Source organism: Lutra lutra, chromosome 3 (genome assembly GCF_902655055.1).
Source record: "Lutra lutra chromosome 3, mLutLut1.2, whole genome shotgun sequence".
NCBI lineage: Eukaryota > Metazoa > Chordata > Mammalia > Carnivora > Mustelidae > Lutra > Lutra lutra.
This window is the reverse complement of record NC_062280.1, coordinates 116,151,141-116,168,961: the sequence shown is the minus strand read 5'-3', so window position 1 is coordinate 116,168,961 and position 17,821 is coordinate 116,151,141.

The following is a 17,821-nucleotide window of genomic DNA, read 5'->3' as shown; positions in this document are numbered from 1 at the left end:
CAAATAATCCACTGCAAGTGAATGTGAAACTGCTGGAAACTGAATACAAAGACAAGTTATTTAAAGCAGTCAAAGAGACAGAAGAATAACAATTTAACTGAAAGCTGACTTCTTAAAAAAAAAAAAAGGCACAAGTCTAATGTAACTGAAATAATATTGTAAACGTGATGAGAAAAAATAACTGTTGACCTGGAATTCTACCTAGGGGAAAACAGTCTTTTCAGAAAACAAAATAAAAACCGTTATAGAACACAAAACTGAAAACACAATAGTCCTAACAATACACATTAAAGAAATTTTAAGATTTTTTTTTAAGATTTTTTTTTTTAATTTTATTTATTTGACAGATCACAAGTAGGCAGAGAGGCTGGTAGAGAGAGACAGGAGGAGGAGGCAGTCTCCCCGCCGAGCAGAGAGCCCGACGCGGGACTCCATCCCAGGACCCCGACCACGACCCGAGCGGAAGGCAGCGGCCTTAACCACTGAGCCACCCAGGCGCCCCCCCCATTAAAGAAATTTTAAAGGATATATGTCTGGCAGAAGGATAGTTATTCCAGATGGAAGATTTGAAGTGCATGAAAAAAATGGCAAGAAATAATTATTGAAAACTTTGTGCATAGGAGCAGAGTTAATATGGCAGAATATAGAGGATCCTGACTTTGCTTCAAATACAGCTAGATCAGCATTCAACTATTTTGAATCCTAGGAAGAGGATCTGAGGATTAAGGAAACAATCTGCATAGTTGGAGGGAGAAAAAGTGATAGATGTGAGATTCCAATCCATGGATTGTGGGAGAGGAAAGCAGAGGGGCACAAAGGGGATGGAACTCTTTTCATGGAGCAAAGTCAGGGAAAGGAAGAAAGTGGGAGAGAGCCCAGTAGTTAGGGACAGCACAATTAGCCACAGTAAAGGGTTACCCTGGGTTGCCTAAGGAGAAATAACTCCCCTTCCCAGAGGGCATTTAGAAGAGTGTGTTTAGCCTCACCAAGGACAAAAGGCCAGCTGGGAGCCATTGAGTGGTGCTTAAGAGCAGGGTCACACATGTGTGGCTTCAAACCTCTGTGGCAGAAAACCTCTGAACAACTTCTCAGTGTAAGCAGCAATAGACTTAAACCTCTGTGTGCATTGTTGGCTAACTGAACATAATAATAAAAAATTAAAATAAAAAAATAAGAAAGAAAATTTAAAAATAAAACAAAAAAACCTCTGTATGCAGGATGAGCAGCTGCTTTTCTGTGACAGAACTGAGCAGAAAACAGAGGAGCAAATTACAGATAACCTGGCTGTTACTTTTTGCTGTCTGCTGTAATAGATTCAAGCCTCTGCAATGGCTTTCCTGGAGCAGAACGAGTAGGGGATTGAGTCCGTTGCAGACTGTCAATAATCTGGTTCTAGCTTTTTGCTGAGTATTACAATAACTTCTAGATTCGGAGTGTGCACTGCGTGATTGATTTTTTGGTGTGGGATGGTGCTGGGCATGCCTCCAGCCTCTCTTCTGGGGGATGGGAATGGGTCTGCACCTTGCCAGGCCCTTTAAAACTTGGGAGTTTTGAATCTCAGCCACTAACTAGAGATAAAATACAGGAGATCTGTGGCTCTGGGCTTGCTGATGGCCTGGGCACAAGGTAAAGGGCAGGGAACTGAGAAAAGCATGGGACACCGGAGACTGTTTGCTTTCCGAAAAGGACCTCTAGAACAACCGGTGGCTCGGTGGCTCGGAGGTCCACATCCCAGGAACAAGAGGGAGAGATGATGTCATATTCTTTCTCCTGCTCCACCACCCGCCTTCCACCCACCAACACAATTAGACTTCAGAGAGAAACACAGCGCCTCCAGTGGAGGCTGGAGTTCCCTACACTACACCCCCCAGCCCCGCCCCCTGAGCCTGGCCGGGGCAACTTCACACAGGCAAGTCAGCTTGTAAACCAGACCATCAGGCCTCTTCCTCAGAAGAGGAACACAGGCCCCCGCATCTACCAAGTCTATTAATAAAAGAAAGCTCCAAAACATCAGCTTCCGGTGGAAATACGACCAGGCTTTCTTCTTTTTGTTGTTGTTGTTGTTGTTGTTGTTGTTGTTTTTTCCTCTTCTTAATTTAAAAATATATATATTTTTTATTTTTATTCTTTATCCTTTAATTTATATATATTTTCTTCCTTTTCTCTTTCTCTTTTTTTTTTGTATCAAGCTTATAATCTTCTGTTCATTGGTTGGTTCATTTATTTCTCTTATTTTTCAGATCAAGCTTATTTTTTATTTTCCTCTTTTCTTCTTTCCTCACTCTTTTTTCCTTTCTTCTTCCTTTTTTTAAAGAATCAGGCTTCTAGTTTATTGTTTCTCTATTTGTTTCCATTTTTATTCCATTTCTTTTCTCTTTTCTTGGATCAAGCTTTTTGATTTTTGTTTTTTGCCTTTCTTCTTATTATATTTCTTTTATTTTCTTCTTGTCAAACAAATTAAAGCACATTTACATGAAGGTCCAAACACTTTCCACTACAAGCAGGGAGGAACTCTATGGAGGAAGGACCATTGGGAAAAAGCAGATAACACAAAAAGCAAGACTGTACACAGTACACATCAGAAACACTTCCTGAAGTTTTTGTTGTCATTATTGTTATTGTTGCTGTTTTTGCTGGGGTTTTTTTCTTTTTCTCCCCCCCCCTTTTCATTAAGGGCACAATGACTAGATAGAAAAATTCAGCCCAAAAGAAAGAATAGGAGATAATTCTCACTATCAGGGATTTAAGCAAAATGGATAAAAGTAAAATGTCTGAACTAGAATTTTAAAAAATTATTATAAAGATGCTAGCTGGGCTTGAAAAAAGCATAGAGGACACTACAGAATGACTTACTGTAGAAATAAAAGAATAAAATTTAACCAGTCCAAACATAAAGGTGTTATTACTGAGATGCAGTAACAAATAGGAACTTTAACAGAGAAGAAAAGTGAGGCAAAAGAGAGGGTCAGTGATATAGAAGACAAAATGATGGAAAATAAGGAAGCTGAAAAAAAATAGAGAAAGACAACTACTGGATCATGAAGGGAGACTTCAAGATTTCAGCAATTCCATAAAGCAAAATAATATCTGGATGATGGGGTCCTAGAGATAAAAAGCAGGAGAGAGGGACAGAAGTTTTATTTGAACAAATTATAGTGAGAATTTCCCTAATCTGGGGAAGGAAACAAGAATTCAAGTCAAGCAGGCACAGAAAACTCCCTTAAAATCAATAAAAATAGGTCAACACCCTGACATATAATAGTGGAACTGGGAAATTTCAAAGATAAAGAGAAAATCCTGAAAGCATCTGGGGACTACAAGGATAGAAATGTAAGGCTGGAAATAGACCTGCCGACAGAGACCTGGCAGGACAGAAGGGAGAGGTATCATATATTCAGTGTGCTAAATGGGAAAAATATGCAATCGAGAATACCTTATCCAGCAGGGCTGTCATTCAGAATAAAAGGGGTTATAAAGACTTTCTAGGACAAATAAAAACTAAAAGAAATTGTGAATACTAAAAGAGCCCTGCAAGAAATATTAAAGGGAATCCACTGAATGAAGAGAAAGCCCAAAAGTAAAAAAGACCAGAAAGGAACAGAGAAATCTAGAGAAACAGGGACTTTAGAGGTAATACAATGGCACTAAATTCATATCTTTCAATAACTACTCTGAGTGTAAATAGAATAAACCCTCCAATCAAAAGACACATGGTATCAGATTGAATTAAAAAAAAAAAGACCCATCAATATGTTGTCTACAAGATACTCATTTTATACCCATAGACACTCCAGATTGAAATAAAAGGGTAGATAATTACTTATGGCAATGGACATCAAAAGAAAGCTGGAGTAGCCATCCTTATATCAGACAAACTAGATTTTAAATCAAAGACTGTAATAAGAGATGAAGAAGGACACTATGTCATAATAAAACTGTCTATCTAACAAGAAGATCCAACAATTGTTAATATTCATGCCCCTAGCTTTGGAGCAGTCAATTATATAAATCAATTCATAACAACATTAAAGAAACACTAATAATAATACGATAATACTAGGGGACTTTACCATCCCTCTCACAGCAATGACAGATCATGTAAGCAGAAGATCAACAAGAAAACAAGGGCTTTGAAGAAACACTGGACCAGCTGGACTTCAGAAATATTCAGACAATTTCATCCCAAAGCAACAGAATACATATTCTTCTTGAGTACACATGGAACATTCTCCAGAAGAGATCACATTACATTTCAGACCACAATGCTTTAAAACTTGAATTGAACCACAAAAGAAAATTTGGAGGGGACACAAATACATGGAAGTTAAAGAACATCCTACTAAATTGTAAATAGGTCAACAGAAAATTAAAGAAGAGTTTTTAAAATACGTGGAAGCATATGAAAATGAAAACATGACAGTTCACAACCTTTGGGATACAGCAAAGGTGACTCTAAAAGGGAAGTATATAGCAATACACGCATTTCTTGAAAACAAGAAAAGTTCTCAAATACACATTCTGTCCTTACACGTAAAGGAATTGAGAAAAGAACAGCAAATAAAATCTAAATCTAGCAAGAGAAGAGAAATAATAAAGATTAGAGCAGAAATGAATGATATAGAAATTAAAACAAACAAACAGTAGAACCAATCAATGAAGCTAGGTGCCCATTCTAGAAAAACTAGTGAGACTGACAACCCCCTAGCCAGAATTATCAAAAAGAAAAGAGAAAGTATCAAAATAAATAAAATCATAAATGAAAGAGGAGAGATCACAATCAACAACAAAGAAATATAAAGAATTTTAAGAGTATTATGAGCAATTAAATGTCAAGAAATTAGACAATCTGGAAGAAATGGATGCATTCCTAGAAAGCTATAGACTATGAAAACTGAAACAGTTTTGTTTCATAACCAGCAAACAGATTGAACCAGTAATCAAAAATCTCCCAACAAACAAGACTGCATAGGCAGCTGCCCTCTCATCAGAATTCCACCAAACATTTAAAGAAGAATTAATAATTATTCTTCTGAAGCTGTTGCAAAAAAAAAAAATAGAAATGGCAGGAGAACTTTGAAACTCATTCTATGAGGCCAGCATTACCTTGATCCCAAAACTAGACAAAGACTCCACCAAAAAGGAGAATAGTTCCAAAAGATTAATATCTCTGATGAACATGGATGCAAAAATTCTCACCAAAATACTAGCCAATAGGATCCAACAGCGCATTAAAAGGATTATTCACTATGACCAACTGGGATTTATTCCTAGGCTGCAAGTGTGATTCAACATCCGCAAATCAATCAGTGTGATACAAACATTAATAAAAGAAAGAATAAGAACCATATGATACTCTCAACAGATGCAGAAAAAGAATTTGACGAAGTACGACATCCTTTTTTGATCAAAACTCTTTACAGTGTAGGGATAGAGGGTACATACCTCTAATATCATAAAAGCCTTCTATACAAATCCCACAGCAAATATTTTTCTCAATGGGGAAAAACTGAGAGCTTTTTCCCTAAAGTTAGGAACACAGCAGGGATGTCCACTATCATCACTGCTATTCAACAGTTCTAGATGTCCCTCAGCAATCAGACAACAAAAAGAAATAAAATGCTTCTGAATCAGCAAAGAAGTCAAAGCCTCACTCTTTGCAGATGATATGATACTTTATGTGGAAAACCCAAAGGACTCCACCCAAAAACTGCTAGAATTCATAGAAGGAATTCAGTAAAGTGTCAGGATATAAAATCAGTGCACAGAAATCAGTTGCATTTCTATACACCATAAGCAAAACAGAAGAAAGAAAAATGAAAGAGTTGGTCCCATTTACAGTTGCACGCAAAACCATGAGATACCGCAGAATAAATCTAACCAAAGAAGTAAAGAATCTGTATTCAGAAAACTATAGAATACCCATGAAAGAAATTGAGGAAGACACAAAGAAATAGAAAAATATTCCATCCTCATGGATTGGAAGAATAAATGTTGTGAAAATGTCTATAATACCCAGGGCAATCTACATATTTAATGCAATCTCTACCAAAATACCATCAACTTTTTTCAAGGAAATGGAACAAATAATCCTAAAATTTATATGGAGCTAGAAAAGACCACAAATAGCCAGAGGAATGTTGAAAAAGAAAACCAAAGCTGGCGGCATCACAATTCCAGACTTCAAGCTCTATTACAAAACTGTAATCATTAAGACAGTATGGTACTGGTAAAAAAAAAACAGATACATAGATCAATGGAATAGAATAGAGAGCCCAGAAATGGACCCTCAACTTCATGGTCAACTAATCTTTGACAAAGCAGGAAAGAATGTCCAATGGAAAAAGGACTGTCTCTTCAACAAATAATGTTGGGAAAATTGGACAGCCAAATGCAGAAGCATGAAACTAGACCATTTCCTCACACCACAACAAAAATAGACTCAAAATGGATGAAAGACATCAATGTGAGACAGGAATCCTTCAAAATCCTTGAGGAGAACACAGACAGCAACCTCTTTGACTTTAGCCACAGCAACTTCTTCCTAGAAACATCACCAAAGGCAAGAAAAGCAAGGGCAAACTATTGGGATGAACTATTGGGATGTCATCAAGATAAAAAGCTTTTTCACAGCAAAGGGAACAGTCAGCAAAATGAAAAGACAACCAACAGAATGGGATAAGATATTCGCAAATGACATATCATATAAAGGGCTAGTATCTAAAATCTATAAAGAACTTATCAAACTCAAGACCCAAGAACAAATAATCCAATCAAGAAATGGACAGAGGACATAAACAGACATTTCTGCAAAGAAGACATCCAGATGACCAAAAGACACATGAAAAAGTGCTCCATGTCACAGAAATACAAATCAAAACCACAGTGAGATATCACCTCACGCCAGTCAGAATGGCTAAAATTAACAAGTCTGGAAATGACAGGTGTTGGCAAGGATGCAGAGAAAGCGGAACCCTTCTTAACAATGTTGGTGGGAATGCAAGTTGGTGCAGCCACTCTGGAAAACAGCATGGAGGATCCTCTAAAAGTTGAAAATTGAGCTACCCTATGACCCAGCAATTGCACTACTGGGTATTTACCCCAAAGATACAAATGTAGTGATCCGAAGGGGCATGTGCACCCCAGTGTTTATGGCAGCAATGTCTACTATAGCCAAACTATGGAAAGAGCCTAGATGTACATCCACAGATGAGTGGATAAGAAAAATGTAGTATATATATATATATATATATATATATATATATATATATATATGGAACATTACTCGGCCATCAGAAAAGCCCCAGAAATTTTGCCATTTGCAATGACGTGCATGGAAGTAGAGGCTATTATCTAGCCTCTAGGCTATTAACTAGAGGCTAAGCAAAATAAGTCAATTAGAGAAATACAATTATCATATGATCTCACTGATACAAGAAATTCGAGAAACAAAACAGAAGATCATAGGGAAAGGGAGGGAAAAATGAAACAAGATGAAACCAGAGAGGGAGACAAACCGTAAAAGACTCTTAATCTCAGGAAACAAACTGAGGGCTGCTGGAGGAGAGGGGGTAGAAGGGATAGGTGGCTGGGTGATGGACATTAGGGAGGGTATGTGCTATGGTGAGTGTTGTGAGTTGTGTAAGACTGATGAATCACAGACCTGTACCCCTGAAAGAAATAATACATTATACTTTAATTAAAAAAAAAAAAAGACACAAAAGCCTTCAGAACACCAGGTGTCTCAGTTGGTAAAGTGTGTTACTCTTGATTTTGGCTTGGGTCATGATCTCAGGGTCATGAGATCAAGCTCCGTATCAAGCTCCATGCTCAGCTCAGAGTCTGCTGAAGATTCTCTACCTCTTTCTTCCTCTGCCCCACCCCCTCTAAAATAAAGAAATCTTTTAAAAATTAATTAATTAATTAATTAATTTTTAAAAAGTTGCAAAAGCCTTAGAGTGATATTATCCCCTATCTCCCTCCCCAAACCCTGTGTCCTTGGCCTCCATCCAGACACAAGGCCATGTGCATATTTGCCCAGATTTCACTCCACAGTGACACACAGCACTCTCTCCTCATCTCACATTTTTCATTTTGGAAATCAAAGCACATGAGCAGTTAGAGAGCTTCCTTGTACTTTTAGTTATATTCTCTACCTGAATATATCAGAATATAATTAATTGGTGCCCTATTGGTAAACAGCGAGTTGTTCAAGGATATTGCAACTGCTAACAGTATTAGAGTGCACATCCTGGGACGAATGTCACTCCCCTGGCTGATTGTATGGCTGTAAGATAATTTATGTGCACTTCCAACCTTGACAGTTATAACCAGAGTGCCTTACATAGATACTGGATCAATTCTATACTCCCTTCACCAATGTATGAAAATTCCCATCACTCCACAAGCTTGCCAACAGGGACTATGCTCCTTGTTCATCTAGTAGTTGGAAATGGTAGCTCATTGGAATTTAAACTGTATTTCTCTTATTAGAAGGGAGGAGTGAGGTTGAACTTTTATTGTTGTTGGTGGTTTAAGAACTACTTGCTTTGCTTTCCTGCAAAGCTTTTTTCTGTGTCCTCATGGCCTCTGCCACTTTTCTTTGGGTTATTGTAGGAACCCTTCTAGTAAGGACATGAATACTTTTATGTAAATATCTACCTTAGTTGGTGTTTGCCTCTTGACATTGTTTATTTCTAGTTTTCAATATAGAACATTTTAAACTGTCTTATATTTGGATCTATCACTTATCATTTATGGTTTTGTGGTATTCATGCTTAGAAAAGCTTTCCTTAAAATAAGTTTACCAAAAAAAATTATCTCTCAAGTTTTTTCTAGTTATCTTTATGGTTTTATATTTTATTTTTAAAGTTTCAGCTTATCCAAAGCTTACTTTAGTAGGAGGCAGATAAATTCTTTCCCCCAGACATCTGTACAGTTGTGCCAACTCATTTCTTAGAGTCCTATTTTTCTCACTGATTTGCATGGCTCTCCTCATCCCATATCAGCTTCCCATTTAAACCAAATTCTGTCTCTGGAATCCAGCTAAAATAAGAAACATCTCTTCTGACTGGCTCTACCACCAAACTTGGCACAAATACAACCCAGAGGCTTCTGGGTAAACAATAAAGAGTGATTTACTTTACTCTAGGAGGTAAAACCATGCTTCACACTTGGCTAGGACTGCATTCTCTCTAGGACCTGTCAGGGTTCAGAAGGCGGGCAGATGATTTGTCAGAAACGTATGGGTGCTACTGACTTCACCCACCTGACAAACACCTCGAAGGCCGGCGGCTGGAACTCGACATGCTCTGTAGTGGAAAGGGCAGAGTTCAGCCCCTGTCTACCATAATAACCACTGTGTTCCAGGTCTGGCAGGATAAGCTGGCCTCTGTGACTCCTCCCTCAGCTGGACCCTATGACCCTAGCAAATAAAGTTGAAACTTTAAACTTTAAATTTTAACTTTAAAGTTTAAACTGGCCAACCACAGCAGCCTGACTGTTTCATCCCAAAGAGGCTTGGCCTTGCCAGTCACAGCTGGAATATCTGCTGAGTGTTGATATGTGCTCAGCCCTGTGTCAGCTCCTTATACATCTTATGCCAGTTGATCACCTGCCTGAGACTTGTTCATGCTGTTTCTTACTCTGGAGTTTTACAAACAATAGGACTCAGTGGCAGGTAGGGGAAAGGGTGGATGGCAGGACCGATGCAGTAAAAGTCAGGGGGCCACCAACTTACCCAGGCACTCCCTGCAACTCTGCTTCAGCATGATACCAGAAGCCCAAACAGCATTACTCCTGAGAGACCATGCTGTCTTCCCTCCCTAGCATTCTCTTCTACAGTCCCCTCCACTTGTCCCTTCCCTTCCCTCCTGGCCAGCTTCTGCTCATTCTCTAACTTAGTGAAAGCGTAAAGCAGTCCTGACCCTTCAGACTATCTTCCTTTATGCCCCTGCAACCCAGGTGGCTCTCTCTATTCCAGTTCCAGTTACTTTGTATCATCATCAGCTGATGGTGATGAAGGTGGTGCCTTGCTGTGACCACCACTGTCACCACCACTGGGTGTGCACAGTGGCTCCATGTACTCAACAGACTGCAGTGAGGGAGTGCTCATGTGATCAGATGGGCATTATGGAATATTATGGAAACATCACATCCTAGGTATATCTCAAATCAGAGAATAAATGAGTTAATCCCATATGAAGGAAACACAGGGCCTGTCAATAGGTTGTAGAAGGAGCAGTAACCATTCTCAGTTCCAGGAAACTGCCCCACATGGGTCACCCTCCTCTCAGCTTCACATTGGCCTCACTATTCCAAAGCTTATGACAATCCTGTAGGTTTTTCAAAGTGTCAGCATGACAGGTAATACGAGCTATTGAAGAATGATACAAGTTTTAATAGTTTAAAGAATGACAAGAGCACATAGATGTGATCTTCTCACTTCTGCAGACACCTTAGATTGTTATTCAGAACAATAGCCAGTGTCTTTGACAGAAGACCACAGACTAGAGCCTTTGCAAGTTCTCCACGGTTCAACTTTCATTACGGCCCCCATCTCCAAACTTGCCACTTTTCTCACAGTGAGCAGCAACTCACTGTGGGCTTAACTTGGGCAGGCCACAGGCTCTGGGTGGGAGGGAGATGGCATTTTCCTTAAAACTGGGTTTAGAGGGGCCCCAGTGGCAGAGAACAGCATGGGCTTTGAGGCAGACAGAGACAAGACCAGGGTGTGAAACAAAGGGAGACATTTGTGTTAACAGAGTTAGAAATCAAATTTTTCATTGTAAGAGAAAAAAGATGTAAATATAAAGTAAAAAAAAAAAAAAAACCTGCAATGTGAAAATGGAATTTAAAATATTAATACAGGGGCACATGGGTGGCTCAGTTGGTTAGGCATCAGACTCCTGGTTTTGGCTCAGGTCATGATCTCATTGTCATGGGATCAAGCCCAATGTCAGGCTCCACATTCAGCACAGAGCCTTCTTGAGATTCTCTCCCTCCCTCCCCCTCTGCTCCTCCCCCCATTCATGTTTGCTCTCTCTTTCTCTCAAATAAATAAATAAGTAAATAAAATATTTAAAAAAATAATATATTAATACAAACTCTGATTTCAAAAATAAGTTTCCTGGGATGCCTGGGGTGGCTCAGTCGCTTAGGCATCTGCCTTCAGCTCAGGTCATGATCCCGGTGTCCTGGGATCAAGTCCCGCATCAGGCTCCCTGCTTAGCAGGAAGCCTGCTTCTCCCTCTGCATGCCCCTCCCCCCCACCCCTGCTCCCCTCCCCCAGCCCCACTTACTCAGTCTCTCCCTCTCTCTCTCTCTGACAAATAAATAATATCTTTAAAAAAATGATGTTTCCTACCTCTACCCACTGAAAGGGCTCAGAAACTGATATTTCAGCAGGAATGATCACAGCCAGAGGGCAGTTTTGATTTCCAAATAGCCCCTCACCGAGTGAAACCAGGGATCCTTGGAGAAATTACTGGCTTTGGTACTGAGCCAGAGAAAGGACAGGTGATACTGGCATGCTTTTCTTGCCAAAAAGAAGGAAATGCTTCAGTCAAAAGAACTCAGAAGGCACCTTGAAGAGGCTTTTGCTAGATAAATTTAGGGTAATGTGAATATCAAGAAGAATAATGATTACAAAGCAAACAATAATTAAAATTATAATTAACAATATAAATATTATAATATTATAAAATTATATATATAATCTTACTTATATATAATTATTATATATTATAAATTATATTATTATATATAAATTATATTATATAAATTATATTATTATAAAAATTAAAATATTAAAATATTATAAATTATAATTTTATAATATTGTAATTAAAAATTATAATAATGTAATATAATAATTATAATATATTATATATTAATCATAATTTAATTATAATTTATTTAATTATATAGATTTATTTAAATATATAAATTATATAAATTTAATCATATAAGTTATATTGTATAAATATAATTATATATAACATATATATAAAATATAACATATATAACATATGTGTTATATATATGTTATATAATTACATTTATACAATATAATTTATATGATTAAATTTATATAATTTATGTTATATATATGTTATATATGTTATATCATATATAATTATATATTATTATATTATATAATATATAATATATCAAATATCATGATTATAATTATAATCAATTATTAATTATTATATTATAATTATGATATATTATTATAATATTATATAATGGGGGAATGAGAGAGAAACATGTAGATGTGAATTGTCAAATACTCAGGCAAAAATAATTATTGTTAGTCAAAGTGACAAATGTTAACAATTTTTGAAGCCAGGTTGTAGGTACATTTATATACACTTGAGAATGTTAATTCTAGGAAGTTGGAGGGAAATGAAAGAAGTGCCCAGTTGCTCCCAATGTGCAGCTGCATCCTGTACATGAAGAAGCAAAGAGAAGGTGTGCTTCCACCACTGAGTGGAAGGGATTTTCCTTAGGCAAGTGTGAGAGTATGTGAGTGTGTGAGTCCATGTGTGTGAGAATGTGAGAGTTTAAGAGTATATTAAGGGGCTTTCTTACACCACATACAAATTATACCACATACAAAAATAAACTCAAAGTGAATGAAAGACCTCAATGTGAGACAGGAATTCATCAAAACCTAGAGGAGAACATAAGTAGCAACATCTTTGACTTTGGCCTCAGCAACTTCTTACAGACACATCTCCAAAGGCAAAGGAAACAAAAGCAAAAATGAACTGTTGGGACTTCTTCAAGATAAAAAGCTTCTGCACAGCAAAGGAAACTCTTGACAAAGCTAAAAGAGCTAAAAGATAATTGATAGAATGGGAGGAGATAGTTGCAATGTCTTATCAGATAAAGGGCTAGTATCCAAAATCTGTAACTTACCAAGCTCAACACCCAGAGAACAACAAATCTCCTCAAGAAATAGGTGGAAGAGGGGCGCCTGGGTGGCTCAGTGGGTTAGGCCGCTGCCTTCGGCTCAGGTCATGGTCTCAGGGTCCTGGGATCGAGCCCCGCGTCGGGCTCTCTGCTCGGCGGGGAGCCTGCTTCCTCCTCTCTCTCTGCCTGCCTCTCTGCCTGCTTGTGATCTCTCTCTGTCAAATAAATAAATAAAATCTTAAAAAAAAAAAAAAAGAAATAGGTCGAAGACATGAACAGACATTTCTCCAAAGAAGACATACAAATAAATGGCTGACAGACACATGAAAAAATGCTCTACATCACTTGGCATCAGGGAAATACAAATGAAAACCACAATAAGATACCACCTTACACCAGTCAGAATGGCTAAAATGTAACAAGTCAGGAAACAACAGATATCGGTGAGTATGCAGGAAAAGGGAAACACTTTTACACTGTTGGTGGGAATGCAAACTGGTACAGTCACTCTTGAAAACAATATTGAGGTTTCTCCAAATGTTAAAAATATGACCTGACAATTGTACTACTAAGTATTTATCCAAGGGATACAAACATAGTGATTCAAAGAGGCACATATACAAGTGTTTATAACAGCAATATCCACAATAGCCAAACTAGGGGAAAAGTCCAGATGTCCATCGACAGGTGAATGAATGGGTAAGGAAAATGTATATACATACATGTATATGTATATATATATGAATATATATGTATGTGTATATATATATACACACATGTATATGTATATATATATGAATATATATATATGTATATATATATATATACACACATTCCAGGAATATCAGAAATTGATATTCCAGCAGGAATGATCACACCCAGAGTGTAGTTTTGATTTCATCATATATATTCCAAATATATATATAAATTTATATATATAAAGTTTTGATTTCATCATATATATATCATATATATTATCATATATATCCATATATATGATATATCAAATATATTCCATATATATGCAATGATTTGGATGGAATTAGAGGGTATTATTCTAAGCAAAATAAGTCAGTCAGAGAAAGACAAATATATGATTTCACTCATATGTGGAATTTAAGAAACAAAACTGATGAACATAGGGGAAGGCAAGGAGAAATAAAATAATATGAAAATAGAGAGGGAGAAAAACCATAAAAGACACTTAATTCTAGGAAACAAACTGAGAGTTGCTGAGGGGTGGTGGGTGGGGCGGGGCGGTAATTGGGTGATGGAGATTAAGAAGGGCACTGGATGTAATAAGCAGTGGGTGTTATAAGCAACTGATGAATCACTAAAATCACTTCTAAATTAAAATCACTATTATGATTTTAATAAATCGTAATAATAAATGTGAAACAAAGCTGTTTTATGGTTCTAAAAATTCACAAGATTGTTTACCAAGAAATCTGAATAACAATACCTTTTAAAAAAGGACTTGAACAAAGGCATGAGTGAATCACAGAAGGGAACAAGAGGAACCATGATGGACTGGTATGTGGTAAATACAAATAAATATTGACTGTCTAAAACAGAAAGAATAAAAATATCTTTTAAATATACATAGTGATAAGACTATTGTAACCACATTGAATGAAAAAATACCTCAGTTAAAAGAAATATATTATCAGACCAGTAAAAAAATAAATAGATCCTAAGTATATGTTTACAAAAATACACATTAAATGTAGGGATAACAAAACTGAGCCAATAGAGCTCAATTAAGGAAACCAAGGTTTCTGCCCTGGAGATGAAGATCTGATTCATTCCACACCTGGCAAACCACTAGACCCACTAAGTGCTATTGAAGGAAATCCAGAACACGTGGTAGAGAGGGGGAAGTGATTAACATTGTTTACCATCTTGGGAGAGGCTGCAATAGTAAAGATTCTAATTTTTGTTTGTTTCATGTTTTAATTAACACTCATTTTAATTTTCTTCAGAGACTAGAAATTTCCACTGCCTTGAAGAGGGCTTCTGTGGCTTACTGGTTTGTATCTTCACATTGTGTTCCCACCACAAAGCAAAAATGAACTGCAGGAGACAACCGGAAAGAATGAGAGTACAGTTGATCTGCATGAGCTGCTCACCCTCCAAAACTTTTCCCACTTGTTTCCCCAGCCATTGGGCTGATTTATGTTAAGCAGGTTTATGAGAGACTGTGGGATCCACTGGCACCTGTGCATATGCAGTGGGAAATATGGTTGTGTTAATGTTCTTTCTGTGGGATGAATGTATCTCTAGTCAACACTTCTTCTTTGAGATAGTTTTTCATAGATCTTTTAGAAAATGAGAATATTTTTCCTTTCCTTTTCCTAATGTCCTCCATGTTATTTCTTATGACATTAGGAGAAGGAAAGGAAAGGTGAATTGGGGCAAATCTGAGGGGAAGATGAACCATGAGAGACTGTGGACTCTGAGAAACAAACTGAGGGTTTTGGAGGGGACAAGGGTATGGGGGGTTAGGTGAGTCTGGTTGTAGGATCTTAGGAGGGCATGTATTGCATGGAGTGCTGGCTGTGGTGTATAAACAGTGAAACTTGGAACACTAAAAAAATAAAATAAAATTTTAAAAAAGTGATGACATGAGCTTAAAATGACCACATGCATTCTATACCAAGTAGTGAACAACTCAGTGGGAGACAAATTCATTTGAATCCTCCTTTTCTAACTCATTTCCTTTACCCCTTGTTCCTGCTTTCTTGAGATGGCTGTTTTTAAAACACGTAATGTGATTTTTTTTTTCTAGGTCTCTGCTTTCTGAAGAACCCCATATTAGTCACAGATAAAAGAGAAAAATCTAGACCATTGTCTAGGAAGTTCCAAATACCTAAATGTTTGACTTCATGAAAAAAATATCTGAGGAGGGACTAAACTCAGTAATTGCATGCAGTGATTAAAACTGCACGCAATTTTATGCACCTCCAAAAATAGTAATACAATATATGTTAATTAAATTGAATTAAAATTAATTAATTAATTAAATGCAAAAAACCCTAAAAAACTATTTCCTCTAATTAATTATCTGACAGAAGATGAGACTCTAGGAAAGAGGACCCAAGGAAAGAAGTCCTGTTGTACATCACCAGCTACACCACCAGTTTCCATCCTGCCCCAGTGTGCCTTTGCTCATGCTACCTGCCTGCCCATAGTGCTCTGCTCTCCCCACCCTAGCCTCCCCAGCCCTTCCTATACTTCCTCCAGGAGATTCTCCAACCACTAAATCTCCTGGTGCCCACAAGGTAAGCAACAAATAGCTTCTTGGTGATTAATCTTGTCTGCAAAACGAGACTGAGTACCTTAGAAGGGACACTGTGCCCTAGACTGGGAGCAGCTTCAGCATAATGATCACACTGACTCATAAACTGCATCCTGTCTTTGGAATGTGCCCATTCCAGGGAATCACTGGGATCCTGCAGGGAACAAAATCTTGCTAGCAAGACAGACCTAGCAAGCTGGAGGCAAAGATGGATAGCACACAAGAGGCCTGACTGCAGCAAGCAGTCCCAAAGGTAGGACAAACAGCACACGCCATTACCCGTTGACTCTCAGCACAGGACAGGACTCCCATGCACCTCCACATAGTTGGCAAGGGCCCAGGACTGCTTCTGTGAAAAGATCTGTCCTCGGAAATCACTTTAGATGAAAGAATACCTTCTTTGGCTTACTCCAGGGACTGTGTCCCCAGAGAGCTCCTTGCTCTTTCCTGACAAACAGCCTAGGATTATGCCTTTTGCCAGGACCCTATGGCACAGCAAATGGATCATGAGCTGATCAAATGAAGGTGGACAGATAAGAGGGCATTGGGATTCTCCCAGAGGTTCCAGAGCTGGATAAAGTTAGATGACACGTGAAAACAGTTATTTGCTTTTATAGAATCCATTGCTCAGAGTTAATTAAATAGGCTCTTTTCATTCTCAAGGCCAGCTTTGAGATTGAGAGTAACAGAGAATTAGCCTGGGGAGACTTGTAATGTCCTCCTGTTTCTGGGGTCTCACGTCCATGCACAGAACATTGGAGCTGGCAGAGGCCTCAGAGCTTCAGCAGTCCAAACCCACATATCAATGGTCAGAACTAAAGCCTAGAGATAGTTTGGGTTGCACAGAACAATGGCTTCTGCCTGTCAATCCAAAGCTCTTTTCTCATTATATGTAGGAACAGAAGGTTACTCTGGGCCAAGGATGAGGAGCTCTGCTGAAGCTACCCACTCTCCTGGGTGGGAAGGTCTTATCTACTCTCAGGGAAAGTCACACAAGAACTCAGCAGATGAAGCCAGATGTGGATCACAGGACAGTTCCTGATCCCGCAGTCTCTGAGCTTTTGCATTGCACTTCTGACTCCACAGGCAGTAGAATGTGCCCTCGGGGCAGCTATCTCAACCACTCTAGGAGAAGAGCACATCAGTTGATCCAGCCTCAAGGTTTCTTGGTGCTCATGAGGGGAACATAGATGGGGAAGGATGGAAAGTTCTCCAAAGGGGAAAGAGATACACTCTTAGTAAAATAGATTGAACATTCAGTTTTACCTTTGAACCTATCAAAAACATCACAAAATGCAGTGATGGACTTTAAAAAGGTATGAACCTACCAAGGAAAAGAGAAAGAGTGAAGACAACATAGACTGGAGATGTCAAGGATATGTTGGAAGAGAGGAAGGGAGGCAGACAAAGAGAGAGAGGGATAGAGCCAATTCAACAGGATTGCAAAGTCCAGGTCCACTCTGCCTGAAAGAAAGCAATGGGAGAAAGGCAGGAAAGACTCCAGATCTGTTTTCCTCCCCCCTCCCCCCCCCCCACACTGTGGGAGAGAGGCCTGACTGGGGAGTCCAGGAAGGCTGATTGTGCATGAAGAAGTGAGACCTCAGATTT